A 17,856-nucleotide genomic window follows, 5' to 3' on the forward strand; every position below is an offset into this window, starting at 1 on the left:
GCACAAGAAGGGCTAAGAAGAGCAGAAGCAAATTCTTAACGAAACCAAGATATAACAGGTAGAATGCAGCATGGAATACACTGTAGGGTGATTGAAGAGCAAAGGAACTGGAGAATGTCAGAGAAGATTAAGTGTTCAAAATTATCAAGAATTTGATGCAGAAAAGGAAACTGTTCATACTGCAAGAGGGTTGGTAAACAGAGGATGCAGATTCAGATAATTGGCAAAGGAACCAGAGTGGAGCTGGGAACATTTTTTATGCAGTGTGTTGTTATGATCTGAAATGCTCTGGCTAAAAAAGCAGAAATAGATTCGGCTGTAACTTTCAAAAGGGAATTGAAAATGAAACACAGGGCTATGCCGAAAGGGCAGGAAAGTGGATTTTTTATCAAAGTGCTGGCATTGGAATGATGGGCTGAGTGTCACATAATTCTGCAATTCTATAGGATCAACAGAGGAATGGGCCATTCGCCCCTCAGGTCTGTCCCACCATTCGATTATCTAGTGGCTCATCCGACTCCAAGTCTGGCCCCACAAACCCTAATGTTCTTCTGTAACAGGAGCTAATCAACTGAAATTGTCAACTGACTTCCAGCCTCAATACCGGGAGCTGTAGGTTAACACTCTGTGTGAAGATATTATTCCTGATATCATCCCTGAGCAGCCAACCTCTAAGCTTATGTTCCATTGTTGGACTCTCCTATTCACAATAAAGTCTTATACAAGAATAATTCTTATTGTTATTTGCAAGAAAAAGAAAGAAAACCAGTAGCAGAGACAAATATATATATACTGAGGTAAAAGTGGGAGAGAATTGAAGTGAATAAGTTTATCTCCACAACATAATAAGTCATAATTACCAACAGGATCTGGCTTCTAATGTTTATCCACCCTCCAGGGTTTTGGTGAGAGTAGAGACAACTGTTCTCCCACATAATGCCTGCATGACACCTGTACTTTCAGATCTATAAGCTGCTTAATAAGTAGTGCGCCTGGTTGCCAGAGCGATCGAGGCTCAACTATCTGCTCTCATGGCTGGCTCCTTCTGGAGGATTGAGTTGCCAATGCTGATTGGGTTTATTCCGGGAGGTTTCATCACAGGAAATGTGCAGATGAATTGAAACTTGGAACAGTAAGAAAGACAGTGATAGACTTCAAAAGGAGGTAGACAGGCTGTTGGGAAGAGCATACACAGGAGATGAAATTCAACACTAAAGCATTAGGCAATGCATTCTGGTAGGCAGGCCGATACAAACCACACTGTACAATTTTAATGGGGTTGAACAATAAAGAAACCTACGGGTTTGTGCACAAATCTCTGGTAGTAAAGGTTAACAAAACAGTTAACAGAGCATATTGAAGGCAGGAATTATAAATGGAGACGTAGATTACAAAGCACAGAAATTTATGCTAAAACACATATTCAACTCCAGTTGGACATTGTGTGTATTCCTGGCCAGCACATTTTGGGAAGATCATGAGAGTGGTTCTGGGAGGGAGATGTTACAGTTACGTGGATAGAGCAGAGAAGCTAAGGTAGTTCCCCTTAGAGCAGTGATGGGGTTGATGAAGTTTTTAAAATCATGAAAGGATTAGATAGTGGTTAGAGATGACTGGAGGGTCACTAAACAGAGAGTATAGATTTAAGATGATGGGCAAAAGAAGGAGATGCTGCATGACAAACATAGTTTTATACAATTTAGATGAGGATTGGAAGGTGCTGCCTGACAGGGTGGTGGGAACAATAGCAGCATTCAAAAGAGAAAGATAAATAGTTCAGAAAAAAATGCAGGGATTCTGGGGAAAGAAAGGAGGAGTGTGACAATAGTGAGCTGCTTTTCAGAAGAGCTGAGCAACATTGATGTGCCAATTGGCCTGCTCTGCACTCTACTCTTGCATGTTTATCTTCTCTCCCCTCATTTTGTGCCACACCCTCACTACAATTCCCACCAATGGTCTGTACTGGGTGTACTGCCTTCCTGCAGCTCATCCAGGAGGCAGATGGCTGGGTTGCAAAGCTGGCTTGGCTCTGGAGAACAAAAATGACTGCATACAAGGCCACAGCTGGTTGATGGTCCGCAGGATTCAAGAAGATCAGGGATTGTGTAGAAGTACAGTCAGGAAGAGGAGAGCAAGGGAAATGTCACTGGTGGGGTGGGGAGAGGAGGAGGTACCTAAGAGATAATGAAAGAAAAAAGACCTGCATTTACACAACAGCTTTCCTGACCTCAGGGTGCCCTGATTTGTTCTTCAGGCATTGAAGGACTTTCTAATTGTAGTCATTGTTGTAATATAAGAAACCCAGCAAGACTCCACAGCCTTGTGACAGTGATTTAATGATATTGGTTGAGGAATAAGTGTTGGTCAGGCCATCAAGGTGAATTTCCCCACACTTCTTCAAAACCATGCCCCTGAGATCTTTTACATCCTTTAGCACATAGACAGGGCCTCAGTTAACTGACATCTAAAAATTGTCATTTCCATTAGGGCTTCACTCCTTTGCGTCATATGCTGGACTTTCTGACATTGAACTCAAACCCACAATACGGGCAAGAATGCAGTCCACTGAACCACTGCTAACTTGGAGATTGTGCTGGAGGAGATCATGGAGGGCGGGGTTGTGATCTGGAGAGGAATCAGTGAGAGATTGTGGAGTGTGCAATTGTGGTGGAGAGATCTCTGGGAAAGATTGCAGCTGGACAGTTTGCACAGAGAGAGAGAGAGAGAGAAAGAGAGAGAGAGATATTATGGGGAGAAATTTGCCGGAGGAAATTTCACAGAAGGAATGATTGTGGTACAAGAGATTGAGGGGAAGAGGTCTCTTCAGGCTAAGATTGTGAGAGCAGGTTCACGGAGGGGTGGGCAGGGTGATCAGAGGTGAGAGGTTGTAGGAGAGATGATGTTGGGAAAGGTGGTGGTGGCAGAGAGATATCAGGGAGATTAAAGGGATAGAGATGGTGGAGAAAGATCAAAAAAGAGCTGTTTCAGAGGGAGAGATCACAGGGAGGGAGGCCAACAATTTAAGAACGACGTGCATAACATGAACTGGTCACTGTACTGGAGGCTTTGATGGAGGAGGTGGGGCTGGGCAGCTTGAGACAAAAGTTGCAATCACCCCAAAGTCACACCTGCAGCTTTTAAGCAAGTTGAACTGATGTTAGCTACTCAAGAAGTTGGGCCCCTCCTGATACTACAGCATTGTAGATGCTGTCTGAATGCTGAAATCACAATAATTAAAGGTCAGGTGAATTTCAATTCTAACTGCACTGGATTGAACCAGCACAGGTTAATGGCAAATGACAATCACTGGCCTCTCTTCCTCTGCACCATCTCCTTTGCGATCTTTCCCCATGATCTCTATCCTATGAGGAGAGATTGAATAGGATTAGCCTGTGTTTATTGGAGTTCAGAAGAATGAGAGGTGACCTCATTAAAATATTCCAGATTCTGAGAGGATTAGACTGGGGAAATGACAAAAGGCCGTTTCCTCAGATTAGAGATGTAGAATTGGGAGGTAAGGGTAGAGGATGGGGGGAAGGAAGGGGATAGATACATCAGTCAGGGTATTGAGTATAGGAGCTGGGACATTATGTTGCAGTTGTACAAGTCATTGGTGAGGCCACACTTGGAGTATTGTGTACAGTTTTGGTCACCTTGTTATAGGAAAGATGTGGTTAAACTGGAAAGAGTGCAGAAAAGATTTATGAGGATGTTGCCAGGACTAGAGGGCCTGAGATATAGGGACACGTTGGCCAGGCTAGGTCTTTATTCCTTGGAATGCAAGGGAATGAGGGGCGACCTTACAGAAGTGTTTAAAATGATGAGAGGCGGTAAGATGGACGGTAACAGTCTTTTCCCCAGGGTAGGGGAGTCCAAACTAGGGGGCGTAGGTTTAGAGTGAGAGGGGAAAGATTTAAAAGGGACCTGAGGGGCAACTTTTTCACACAGAGGGTGGTGAGTATATGGAACAAGCTGCCAGAGGAAGTGGTTGAGGCAGGTACAATAGTATCATTTAAGAAGCACTTGGACAGGTACGTGGAGGGGAGGGGCCTGAAGGGATATGGGCTGAACGCAGGAAATTGGGACTAGCTAGGTGGCCACGGTAGTCAGCATTGACTCGTTGGGCTGAAGGGCCTGTATTGCTCTGTGACTCTTTGGCTCTATGACTCATAGTCTCAGGATCGAGGGCTGGACATTTGGGAAAGAAATGAGGAATATTATTACTCATAGAGTTATTTATGAAATTCTCTACCCAGGGGCTATAGACACTCAGTTGTCGAGTATTGTCAAGGCTGAAATCAAGAGATTTTTGGACTCCAAAGAAATTAAGGGCTATGGAGATTGGTTAGGAAAGTGGATTTAATGTGGAAGATAAGTTATAATTTTATAGAATTTCATTCTCACTTGAGAGCCATTTACCTGCCTCCTGATTTCAGTTCTTCTGATTACACCAAATGTGCTGTATTTTGAGACAGCCAGGATATTCCCCAGGAACACCCTAAATAGGACATAGGAGGAGAGAACCATAAGCCATCTCCTGATAACCTGGATGCCGTGCCACAAGCAATTCACTGACTTTGGTCAAGATCAATGAATACAGCAAATACCATATTCCCCCTATTGCATCATTTGCTTCAGATGTTACTCAATGCACCACACTACCAACACTCACCTACCAACAACTTCTCTATTAATCAGGGTTTATGTGCTTCACCACAGCCTTACACACTTGACACGATTGCAAAGCTCACACCCACATCTCATAACTGCTTAACAATCAATCAAAAAACATTGCAGGGCACTCAGTAATACATTACCCCCTCTCTTGCAGGAGCAAGTGACAGATACCTGGGTGAGAAGAACTCCTGACACTAGAGCTGGATGTGATGCTGGAGTCTGTCAGTAATGGGGTGAGACCAGTGTAAATGACAGCATCCTCACACTTGGTTCTCCTTTACATATATCCCACTGCACCTCTTTAACCTCCCAGCAGTGCAAGTAAACACCTCTTACTCCATTAGCATCCTTATGGACCCAATCATCGTACAACATCATGCCACAGTTTCAGCTTGCCTACAGCACAAACAGCAGCCATCTGAGTGTTGCCGTGGATGCCAAGGCTTCCACCATGGAGCCTCAGCCTCTTGTCATTAGGGCTGTGGATACCAGTGTTCAAAGGAGCTTGTAGGTTGAAAGGGAGGAATCCACTCACCTGTGCTCCAGTTGCTGAGGCATCACCCTGGTTTCACAACTTCATGGAGCATGAATCCTCTCTCAGGAGGACAGCACTTGTGATCTCACCACTATTCTATTGCCACCTCAGCACACAAAGTGTTGTAAGAGGAGGAACGTCCAAAAATGAAATTTGCTCATGTGGCTAAGAGTATGGCTGAGGTCCCAACTTGGTGAAGTACATCACTCTTCACCAAGGAAGAAGATGCTTCTGGTGCCTCAGCAAAGGAAAATGTAATTGGCATTCAGGTTGAGTTAAAAATTGATAAAGGGGAGGTTCCAGAAAGGCTAGATGCACCCAAAGTGGAAAAATCACCTGGGTCCAGATGGTGGCATCTGTGTAGCTGCAGGAGAAGGAAGGAAATTGCAGAGACCCTGGCTATAATCTTTCAGACATTGATAGATTCAGGGGTGTTGCTTCAGGAGTGGAAAATTACAAATGTTACATCGATGTTCAATAAAGGGCGCAGGGATAAACCCAGAAACTGCACACCAGTCAGTTTAACCTCAGTGGTGGTATTGGTATTGGTTTATTATTGTCATGTGTACCAAGATGCAGTGAAAAGTTTTTGTTTGCGTGCCATCCAGGCAGATCATTCCATACATAAGTACATAGAGCATCGAGGTAGTAAAAAGAAAAAAAACAGAATGCAAAATATAGTGTTACAGCTATAACAAAAGTGCAGTGCAGGTAGACAAATAAAGGGCAAGGGCCACGGCGGAGTAGATTGCAAGATCAAGAGTTCATCTTTAGTGTGAGAGAGCTTGAGAAACAATAGGATATCACTTGCAGACAATTGGACCAATATGGATTGAAAGTCAGCATGCTTTTGTTAAAGGCAAATTATGTCTAACTAACTTGATAGAGATTTTTGATGAAGTAACAGGGGGGTCAATAGGGGAAATGTAGTTGATGATGTAATATTTAGGGACTTCCAAAAGGTATTTTACATGGTGCAACATAATAGGCTTGTCATCAAGATTAAAGGCCATGAAATAAAAGGGGTTGCAACAGCATGAATAGAAAATTGGCTGAGTAACGGGAAACAGGGAGCAGCGGTGAAAGGTTGTTTTTAAGGTGGAGAGAGATATGGAGTTCTGCAGGGCTGCTACTAGGACCACTGTTTTTCTTAATATATATTAAAGATTTAGTCTAGCATGTAAAGACACATATTCCAAATCAGCAGATGATACACAACTTGGAGGTGTAGGGAACTATGTTGAGGAGAGTAATAGATCTCAAGGAGTCATGAAATGGGTAGATAGGTGGCTGCCGAATATTGCTGAGCTCCTCCAGAGTGGAGCTGACAGCAGAATTGGTGCTGAGGCACATCCACAAAGGCAACATACAAAGTGATGGAAAAGACCGGTCTGTTCCATCAACTGTGTGATGCTTTTGTGGGTGTGGTTTGTGCACCAGAGTCAAGCCTGCTTCCAGGATACAGGACCTGCATGCAGTGCTGTGGATGGTTGCATTGAAGAAGCAGAAATCTTTCTCGTTGTGGTTTACCTGCAAGTTGACATATGGCACCTGCAATATGGCCCGAATGAAGTCAATGGCATTCTGCACCATAGTGAAACCTGTGATCCCTGTGAATCCATATGCTTACTCCACCTGCTGGTCACTGACAAGGGAGAAAGATGTGTCTTCAGTTGTTTAGGAACAGAGCACATCTGTGACATACTTTATGCAACAGACTGCGAATTGTTGTAATATCTCCAGCTCCGGTCTGGATTGAACCCAATAAATATAACTTGATAGCTAGCTCTCCTACTGAGCAATTAAGAAAGTGGTTATCAACCTGCAGTGTGATTGGCTGGATGATGTGGCATATGTCAGCGATGATGTCCTTACTGAAGGCTCCATTAGGAAGGGTCCTTCCTATCAGACCCTGCATCCACAACCAAAGTCTCATCACTGCACATTGCCACCTTGGTGACTGTACTGGGTTTGAAACCAACATCCAAATACTTATAGAACAAATTTGCCATCCTGCACAAGTTCATAACAGAGGATTGGGCACTCTGTGGGCTGTCCCCATGCTCATGTACTAAGGCAAACATCAATTGCCAATGGAAGATTATCAGTTCCAGTTAATGATGCCCTTTGGTCTGCCCAGACGTGCTGATTTCCCAGTGCAAAGAGCTGTTCACATCAGATGGTCCATGATCCAGGACTACATGCTGAGGTTGCACTGAAGCCAGGTGCAGCTGTGGCAAAGCCTCTATGGAGGAAGGGCACAATGTACGGCCTTCCTGCCATTGTACATTGAAGGGCTGAAATCCCCTGGCCTGTTCATTCAAGGAATGTACGTAAAGAAAAATTGATGATATATTGATGTAATATGAATGTAATGATATGGTTTGAACTGAGAATGGAGACATTTTATGAATAAATTAATATATTTGAAATTAAATATTGGTCTTCTTGTGCATTTTTACTTATTGAGGTCATGCTAGAGGACTTCTCCTTGAAGACGCTTGGTAGAAGATCAAGATTCCTGCTCATCTTCCTCCTCCCTCTTCCAGCAGATTGCCCTGTTCTGCTAACTCTCTGCTCATTCTTCCTGCACTTTAAGAAGAATGGCTGTTAAAATATTACGTCTGGGCACAAATGTTAGTTCAAAAGTCCAGGCAAAGTCAGCCCTTGGCACACCATTCCACACCTCTAGCATCAGAAGGCATACACTTGTTGATTTGAAGCAATGCTCAGTAGAAATGGATCAGCCACTACCCTGTGGGTACTTGCTGAAGCCTCTAAAGAGTGCAGGTGGGGATGGGGAGAGGGTCCTTCCTGCTGCTGAATGCTAGCACCTCCAAGCTTGTTGAACACATGACTTTGCAACATTGCTGAGTTCCAGTCTGACTGGCTTTGCGGGCTGATTGAAGTGATGATCTGCCTACTTATTGTGTTTCATGTGAGTGACGGTGTTGTGCAAGCTGGCACCCTTCCCAATCCAGGGCTTGCTGTGAATTGTGTTTTGAATATGCACCCACACATCTACAGCAAAATTAGACATAAATCGACACCCATGTGTATCAAAGTGCTAACCCCATTCTCCAGTAACCAGACTGTGGGTCTACAATTTTCTAACGATTCCAATAAATTTTCTCTTACAGCAGCTTCTTCCTGGAAAGTAATCTTCAGTTCCTGGAAATTATAGAACAATCTTGGCACATAACCACCCCACAGTAGGAGGAGCACATACATCTTATGCCGTTGTACTCTCTGCCAGTAATATGCCTCGATTTGATATTGTGACTCAGGAGAGGCACTCTCACCGCTGAGTCAATAGATCATGGTCTCAAGCTCCTGTTCTGGAGACGTGAGCCCATAATCTGGCCCACTGCTCCTGGCGGATTACTTTAGAAGGATGGGTGCTGAGGAGTACTGAACTATCTAAGGGTCAGAACTGAGGGATGTGGCACTGCAGGAGGTGCTGAAGTTTGGATGACCCGTTAAATTAAAGTCTCAGCAGCATCACTAAAATATAGATCATCTCGTTGCTGTTTATGGGAGCTTTTTGTACATGGGTTTTATGCAGCATTACTAAAATGAGTTCACTAGTCATAATTGTCATTGGGAGGTTCTTAAACCATGAAAAATGCTGTTAAATTGCAAGCCTTTTTAGCTCTCTTTTCCATGTTTGGCAGTTGTGGCTCAAATGTAATGAATTCTTACACTTTCCACCTTGTTGCTTGTCTGATGCTAGCAAGGGGATCCATAATCAGAAGAATACCGGTCAAGATGATTAGCAGAAGAAGCAATGGCAAGAAGAAGCCTTTACTCCTCAGTGGATTGTTCTGATCTGGAATGTGCTGCCTGAAAAAGTAGTGGAAGGAGATTCAATTTCACCTTTCAAAAGCAAATTGAAATATACTTGAATAGGAAACATTTCCAAGGCTACAGTTAATTGGGACTATTTAGATAACTCTCACAAAGGGCCAGGGCAAGCATAATTTGTCAAATGGCCTCTTTCTGCAATGAATGATTCTATCATTCCATGTGGAATTCAATCCAAATATTCCTTTAACTTGTATGCATTCATTTTTATTAAATCCACTGAAGGTGGGCTTCAGTGAAGCTGGTTCCTCAGAATGAATCAGGACCCATCTGGCCCTCAACAGGTAGAAGGTGTCTTCAGTGTGAAAATGGGGCTTTAATAATCTTCCTTTATATCTCACGTTAGCCTATGTATCAATCACTAAATTTTAGAACTCATTGTTTGCAAAATACTTTAGCTTCTAAAGATTAGTATTTTGTAATGTCAGTCTTCTTTTAACTTTTCATGCTTATTCTTTCACTCCTAACTTGCATTTCCTAGCCCCACTATAGCTTAATTCGTGAAGCTAACCAATTTTACATTGGATTTATCAATTAAGGTTGATTTGTCGATTGGATGAGTGGAGATGATAAGCATAAATGATAGAGGGATTCTTATTCCTCTTTTACTGGGGTTATGGTCTCAAAATAAGGGCAAACCCATTTAATAGTGAAATCAGGGAACACTTATTCACACAGAAGGTAGTGAATCTTTGGGACTCTCTTATCTAAAAGACAGTGGTTACCTCATTGCAACAGTTACCTGAGCCGTCATCCATTTCATCTGGAAATTTACAGGAAGGTGATGTACAAATCTCCAGAGAAGTGGTGGAAAAATAGACTTAATCGTGTCCTCGTCCTGATGACTATCTTTGTGTGTGGCTGCATCAAGCTGTGTGTTGCATCTAAGTATACAAACACCAAGGGCCATTACATGCTGAAGTTCCACCCCTGCTCAAGGTTGCAAAGGATGGGCCTGGACTGTTGCTGCAGAGTGTTCCATTCAGTTGTATTGTGCTGCACCACCTGTCACTTGTAGAAAGGTTTGTGCAGAAGAAAACCTTTTGACCACAAGTCAATCAGGCAGTGGTACACCGGACATTCTCAGAGCGCTCTCAGGAGAAGACAGATCCTGTCTTTTGGTTATTCAAGCAGACCGTCAAAGTCATTTGGCAGAATGTCTCACCACCAGACCTTTCAAATAAGCAGTGAGACTTTATTTGGCTGGTGATGAGAAGGTCCCTCCCCATAAGAATCTTCATGCATAGCTGGAATCTCAATGCCACTGTGTTACCCTCGAGGTACCTGTGCTGCAGATGACACCATCCTTTATCTACTTCTGGACCATTTGCCAAGAGGGTCTGGAAAGGGATGCAGTGGTTTACAAGAAGATTTATCATGAGTAGCTGCATAACACAGGACTCTAAGCTCCATGGGGTGTCCACAGAGATGCACACAGAGACTAAAATCAACTGCTCATCCACTCAGTAAAATCTCATCCATTCAGTAAAATAGACACTTTGGTCTGCCCAAAACCTGCTGATCTTCCAGTGCAAGGAGTTGTCCACAAATGAATGCTGCACATCGGCCCATTCCTATACACTGTTGGAAGCCACTGCAAAGGCCACACAGTATGGGCTCCTCCCACTGCTGTACACTGGAGGGGCTTTGCCCTCTGTAATAACTAATCAGACATTGCTGATATAGAATGTTTGGGTCTGTAAAATGAATGCAATGTTGACATAATGTAAATATTGCAAGCAAATGTATTGATATTCTTGGTACAGTGAACGAAGACAATGCAATGTCCTTAACAGTATAACAGTATATTCTATGAATAAAATGTAATTTTGGAATTAAATAAAGAAATGTAAAATGGGGCTAAGGTACAGATCAGCAAGGATCTAACTGAAAGACAGAACAGCTGTGAAAGTTTAATAACCTTCTCCTGTTTGTGCTGGGGTTACATCCATGGGAAATCCCAATCAGTGGCCCCAGCACCTTAACATCATTTTCCAACCTAGTGCCAGGTTTCACCTTGGTCCTTCACTGCGTTCAGATTCAGAGAGAGCCTCTTGTGAGAAAATTTATCAAATATGTTTTGGTAATCTAGATAATAAATTTCTCAATGAGAATGTTGAGTAGACATGTTGCTGAACTCAGGAGCAGGTATACTTTATTCAGAGTGTGACTTACTCCCGGCATTCTACAATCTGAATATGACTGACTCACTCCCAATGTCCCTCACTCCCAATGTTCCGTGGTCTTTTGTATAATTTATTTCAAGAGTCTTTAACTCTGTAGGACTCATTCCTCAGTATGTGGTACTTTGAGATATCATATTCTCATACAACATAGAAGAAGGCCATTCAGCCCATCAAGTCTATTCCAGGCCTCATAGTATTCCCGTCAATCCCATTCCCCCAGCTGTTTCCCAGTAACCTGTTCTCTCCAACATACCCAACTCCTCCTGATACTGCTGCCACCCACCTACACTCGGAGTAGTTTACAGTGCCCAATTAACCTACCAGTCGTCTTTGGGATGTGGGAGGAAACCAGACCACCTGGAGGAATTCAGGTCACAGGGAGAACATGCAAACTCCACACAGGCAGCACCGGAAGTGAAGGTTGAACCCAGGTTGCTGGAGTTATGTCCCAGGAGCACTAACCGCTGTGCCACTGTGCAGCAGTTTAAACCCAAACAAGTCTGTTGCTGGAAGTTCAGATGTATTGAGTTACCACACATTGTTCAGCACCACAATGGCATCGCTGGAGTTACAGAGTGGTTATTTGACTCACTGATGGAGGGTGCCGGGAAGCACGAGATTATCAAGAGACCGGGCAAACTGGGAAAGTGGGGTCTGCACAGGCTTCATCCAACGTCATTCAATTAATCTGGAGGATGCCACCAACTTCCATGGCGTCTGGCCAGAGTTTGCCTGCCTGTGATTTGAATGAGAATGTACAAAAAATTCATTAAAGGCAAGAAAAGAGCCACAGATCTATTCACAATCACTCTGTTACTGCAAAATAAAGACTTGCATTTATAAAGCTCCATGCACTACCACAGGCCATCCCAAAGTATTGTACAGCCAGTTAAGTACTTTTGAAGTGTAATGTAATGTAGGGGAATGCAGCACCCAATTATACACAGCAAGGTCCGACGAACTGCAGTTGGATAAAAGACTAATGAAATTTCTTCCCTGATCCCTTAAGGCAATCAAATATATCCCAGGAGTAAGCAGTAACTGGTAATGCATCAGCACACACAAACAGCAACCCTCTCTCGCAGTACTTCCCAATATCATCCTCCCTCAGCAAGTTTTAAAGGGCAATGATGTATTTGTACTTCACAGGGTCACACACTTACAGGCAAATGCAGTCACACACTCAGGCACACAACCACTTTTTGCCTTTACCATGTCCACCCTTCGTTCCCATTTAACATGACCGTTTAATACTGCAGCCTTTCTCGCTGTTTCAGTGTTTCTTGCTCCCTCTTAAACTCCAAACCTTACACAACGTTCCTCCATCTTAAAATTACAGGGGGGCGGGGGGGGGGGGGGGGGGGAAGAGAAAGGAAGAAAACCACCGGGAACGCCAGAATTAAACCAGGAAAGTGGAGAAACAGAAAGAGACAAAGAAACGCAGGCTGAAGGTGAAGGGAACAGAAGAGGGATTAGAGGAGAGGGAAAGACGTGGGCAGAGAGAGGCAGGCAGACAGAAAGAGATGTGCCGAGTAAGAAATGGGCAGAGAGCCAAACGAAACAACGGGAGAGAGAATTTGAGAAGCGCAGAGATGGGTCGAGAGAGATAACCTGAGGAGGGGGGAAGAAAAGTTTCTAGAAAAAGGGTTGGCAGAAGAAAGGTACAAGGTGAGAGGGGAAAATCCCGCAGAGACTCGGTGACGAGGGATGGATGTCAGGACACAGACTCGCGTTGTAAAGACAGTATCGAGGACTTTACAGTTTTATTATTTTGAATATTTTTTTCTCATTTTAGAGAAGTTAGCTTCTTCCGCCGATCGACCGATGTAAATGTGCCCTTCACTGTCCCAGACCCAATCAGCCCGGTGTGTGTAAAGTTCCGGGTGGAGCGAAATACCTGTGTCGGTACCAAGCACCGATCATTGTAAATCAGCTTAGTTAAGTTTCGCATCGCGAACCGCAAGATCAGGCAAATCAGGCAAAGTTTACAAGAGCAAAATAGAGGAATTTTCAGAAATGAGAACCAGCAGCTTCAGTGGATCAATAGCGACACCTCCTGTAGGAACCGCGGTTAGTGCGGGAAACTACTGCGGATACCGGGGTCTGAAATCCACGCAGAAAACCTTCGGCGCAGAAGCTCGGTCCTAGCTGCACCGTTACCCTGTTTGTTCAGCTGTGGTCAGTGCACAACGTGCACGCTAGTTGGGATTAACTCTCTGGAGTTGGGTTTGAGCCGATTGTCCAGAGGCTGGAAGCCGGACAAGCTCAGACTCCCAGTGCAACAGCGAGGGAATGCGACACCATCAGAGTTGATGTCTTTGTGCCCCCGACCTCGGCTCTCTCAGATGTGGAAGGTCACAAGGTGCAGGTGCGGCCGCTGCCCCGCTGTTCAACCAATGCACGGGACAATGACCTGATGTGAAGACGGGAAGTAACGGAAACACTCAGCAGGTCGGGCAGCATCTGTAGAAAGAGAAACTGTTAACGTTTCAAGTCGGAGACCCTTCACCAGACCCGGAAAAGGGAGGAAACAAGCTGAAGTTGCAGAGAAAATGCTGGATGCCCGGATAAAACAGAGGGAATGTCTGTGCTAGGTCATTTTTCTCAGCGCTATTTTTGGGATCTTGCTATGTGCAGATGGCTTATGATGTACTTTACTACAGTGATTACACTTAATTGTAATTTAAAAGTAATCAATTGGTTGCAAAGTCCCTCCGAATGTGAAAGAGAATATAGAAATGGAATCTTCAGTGGGGTGGGCAGGATTGACGTTAATGCCTGGCAGTGGGAATGTTTGGCAAATGAAACCTGACCAGTGATCAGGAGAAGCAGATTGCCAACCAAAATATAAAATATCAATCTAAATAAAAGTTTAATAGAATAAGATAAAGTTTAGCTAAAATATAAGATGTTAATCGCACATTAAGAGGGGTGTGGCTAAAATTCTTGAATTTAACTCCGAGCTTTTGGGTTTCTCGAACTCCGGGACCCTCACAACTAAAGCCCGCTGGGGCAGGGCAGCCAGCGCTGGACAGAGGCTGGGGAACCGGGGGTAAATGCTGCAGCTTCGCACCTCCTCTCCTGAGACACTTTCTTCACTTGAGCAGCGTTGATTCTTGGCAAACTCTGGGGAAAATTTGGAGGAGATTACTGCCAAAGTTGTCAACTTCAGTGTACAAGTTCAACACTTTTGGATCTGCCCACAGTTAGCAGGTCGCTGTGAAGACCTCAGGATGGGCGCTGCCTAGTCAGCAACGCCATGGCAACAGAAGAGGAACGAATGGACAAGGGGAAGCAGAAGGCTGCTCCTGACCCACCTGCACAGCCACACATGACAGAGGAACAGACGGTTAAACAATACATAGAGGCAGTTTCCTGAATGTCAGCAGCTCAGGGATTCAAGCTATGCCAAGAGATGATAGCAGATAACCAACTTAGAATGAGGGTTGCTGCCTCTTGTACCTGGTGGACATGGTAGAGAAAAGTACCACGTGCTCCAATGTCTACACTGCAGGATCACTTGTAGGATTTCATAGCTCATAGCCACCTTAGGCTGATAACATGTTTGCAAAGGCTGGTACCAGTGAGGTCAGACAGAATGAAAGGACCTGGGCTTTGCGGTTCTGCTTGTGCAGGGGAGTCATTGGATGCACTAATGTGGGTACAAAAGCACTCCAGACTAGTCTGGAGTATTCAATATTCCAGTCCATTGATGTTCTGGTCTGCAGTCACGGGAAGCTCCTTCTACAGGTCCGTTCAAGATAGCTAGGGTCACCTGCAGCATGCCACCCTCCCTAATATATTAAGTAGAGTCGTGGAGTACAGAAACAGGCCCTTCCACCCATCATATCCATACTGACCACCAAATACCCTTCTATATTAATCCCATTTACCATCACTTGGTCCGTAGTCTTCTATACCTTGGTGATTCAAGTGCTCACCCAGATAATTCTTAAATGTTATGAGAGAACCTGCCTCCACCACTCACTTAGGCAGTGTGTTCCAGATTCCGGTCCTCCAACGAGACCTGGGGTTGGTTGCTTGAAGTCAAGGACACCCACAGCAAACATGGTTGGTGACCCCAATGAGGAGCCCAGGCAGTGAGGCACAGTAACGTAGCAGTAAAACCCACCTGTACACTAGAAATGTTATTGAGCAACCACTGATGCGGGACACTGTAAATGTGATACAGGTTTCTGGCAAGGCCTCCACTATCCACCAGCCCGGTTGTCAAGAATGAAGATGATCTGCTACACATGCCACTCCAACACTGCACAGCACCAGGAGCTGGTCACACACACCACACAAGACTCACCATCCTCAGACAAGGAAACAGGAGGAGGATGACAACATAGAGTTGGAGAAGTAGAGCATGTTGCTGCATGGGATGCCTCGGTTGCACTCATAGATCCTGTTACCCTCCACTGTGCATCCAGATGAAATCTAGATGGCAACCTCTCATTGCCTCACCCCTTGCCACCATAAATATGTCTTGATCCAGATGAATGGCCTCGACCCAAAACATAGACCATCCATTGTCCTCCACAGATGCTGCATGACCCATTGAGTTCTTCCAGCAGCTTGTTTTCTCGCTCTAGATTCTAATATCTTCTGTCTCGTGTGTCTCCATAGACATGTCTTGTACAACCCCCATTACCATCAATCCTTACCAAACCAAACACTAGAAGGCCACTTGCCATTCAATAAGCATAATTACTGTGGATCATGAAGTTATGTCTAAGGAACTCTCTTAATGCATTGGGTAAAACATTCATGTGCATACCCTTGTGGCAATAGAAATCTTCCTCTCCATGGAAGTCCTTGGTGGTGCAGCCTTCAGTGGAGGTAAAGACATGCTGGTCAGCTTGCTGCTCTTACAGCTGAGGTGCACTTTTCTGGCATTCTCTGGGTTTCAGAACCCATGACTACCCTTGCATGGACTCCTTTACCTCCACCTGTGCAAGGCAGACTCAGCCTGTGGGACACTTGATGGCACATGGGGTTCTGCTGAGAGAGAGCTAGGCAGTAGGTGAAACGGGGAAGCTCTTTTTTTGGAGCCCACATTGTAGGAACATAGGAATAGGAGCAGGAGGCCACTCGGCCCCTAGAGCCTGCTCCACCTCTCAATAAAACCATAGTTGTTCTGATCTTGGCCTCAGTTCCACTTTCCTGCTTGTTCTCCATAATCCTTGACTTCCCTATGGACCAAAAGTCTCTCTCTCTCTCTCTCTCTCTCTGCCTTCACTATACTCAAAAACTTTGCCTCCATGGTGCCCTGAGGTAGAGGATTCCACTGATTCACAACCCTCTGAAAGAATAAATTCTTCTCACCTTAAGTGGGTGACCCCTTATTCTGAAACTGTGTGGTTTATCTCCAGATTTACCCAGAAGTGAAACATCCCCTCATCCCATAACCATTATTCTGATGACCCTTAGTACTCCCCCGATAGTAAGGAGCTGCTGAGCACTTTACTGAAAGACACAAGTCACTGATGGCTAAAGATGAGATACCTGTCATCTTATGAAAGTGTGCAACCCTGTGGTCAGGGCCATCATCTCCCACTGGACTGCTGTGTTTGACATTCCCTCCTCTTTCCATGGACAAAGACTTTGTCACAAAGGCCAGAGACACCTTGCCCTTCATGTTTGAAATGGGCCCTTACATTTTCTCCAATAGTGTTGCATAGTGGGGCTGTGTTGCATGTTCTTTGCTGATGCTGCACAGGATACAACCCACAAGGTCCAGCAGAGCTTGAACATACTGCACCTCTGAGGTAGACCTGCTACTTTACCTTAGGGTGGCACGGTGTCGCAGGTCGTAGAGCTGCTGATCTCAGGTGCTGTCTGCGTGGAATTTGCACATTCTCTCTGTGACCGTGTTTCCCCTGGATGTTCCTCCCACATTCCAAAGGTGTGTGTGCTCGTTGCTACTTTAACTGGCCACATAAGTTGCCCTGAGTATGTAGGTGAGTGGTGGGGAGTTGATGGGAATGTGGAGAGAATAAAAATGGGATTTATATAGGATTAGTGTAGATGGATGGTTGATGGTCACCACAGACTCACGGGACTGAAAGGCCTGTTTCCGTGCTGTATCTCTCTGTGACTCTCTCTGACTCTGTGAGCTGACTGTCATCTGGTCTGCCTCAATTATGATGTGTGAGACACAAGAGAAAGTTTGGCATTATTTATGCATTGCTGCACTTTTCTGAGGAGGTGTCATCACCTGCTCCTGCTACACATGTTGAGGGATGAGTGTATGACTTGGGATTTTAAAGGGATAAATGTGAACTTCTAAATAAGGGTACGTGAGGTTTTCATTTTGTGTATGATGACCTTTCACCCTTACGTCACTGGATGAAGTAAAATTCTGTGAGACTCCCATCTTCCTCTGTCTAATTACCATGCATTCAGATGTCCTGCTTAACTCCAGGGCTTCCTTTTCAGTAGGTGCTAGCAAGATGGTGGAAGGAGGGGTCCCTGTGGTTCTGTGCTTTTTGTAAGGAAGGGAAGAGACCTCTGTGTGAGAGTAATGGTATATGCTGACAGATGGATGGATATTTGATGATTATAAGGGGGAGGTGTCATGTTACATAA

At 44.6% G+C, this 17,856-nt stretch overlaps 1 protein-coding gene and 1 long non-coding RNA gene across 4 annotated transcripts in view; one reads left to right on the plus strand and one right to left on the minus strand.

Annotated features, from left to right (window-relative positions):
* The window catches only part of LOC127582243 (uncharacterized), a 98,633-nt gene extending 85,861 nt beyond the window's left edge, over window positions 1–12,772 (minus strand). For 2 of the 3 annotated variants that reach the window (XR_007958088.1, XR_007958087.1), the window contains exons 1-3: window positions 12,475–12,772; window positions 11,584–11,998; window positions 4,420–4,498 (exon numbers count right to left, since the gene is read on the minus strand). This is a non-coding gene — a long non-coding RNA (uncharacterized LOC127582243). The remainder of the gene's footprint in view (window positions 1–4,419; window positions 4,499–11,583; window positions 11,999–12,474) is intronic. The other variant, XR_007958089.1, reaches the window with a different exon arrangement.
* The window catches only part of asb6 (ankyrin repeat and SOCS box containing 6), a 41,756-nt gene that overhangs the window by 9,757 nt on the left and 14,143 nt on the right, over window positions 1–17,856 (plus strand). The gene's annotated exons all lie outside the window — the stretch shown is intronic.

This window comes from Pristis pectinata, chromosome 23, assembly GCF_009764475.1.
Source record: "Pristis pectinata isolate sPriPec2 chromosome 23, sPriPec2.1.pri, whole genome shotgun sequence".
In the NCBI taxonomy this organism is placed as follows: domain Eukaryota; kingdom Metazoa; phylum Chordata; class Chondrichthyes; order Rhinopristiformes; family Pristidae; genus Pristis; species Pristis pectinata.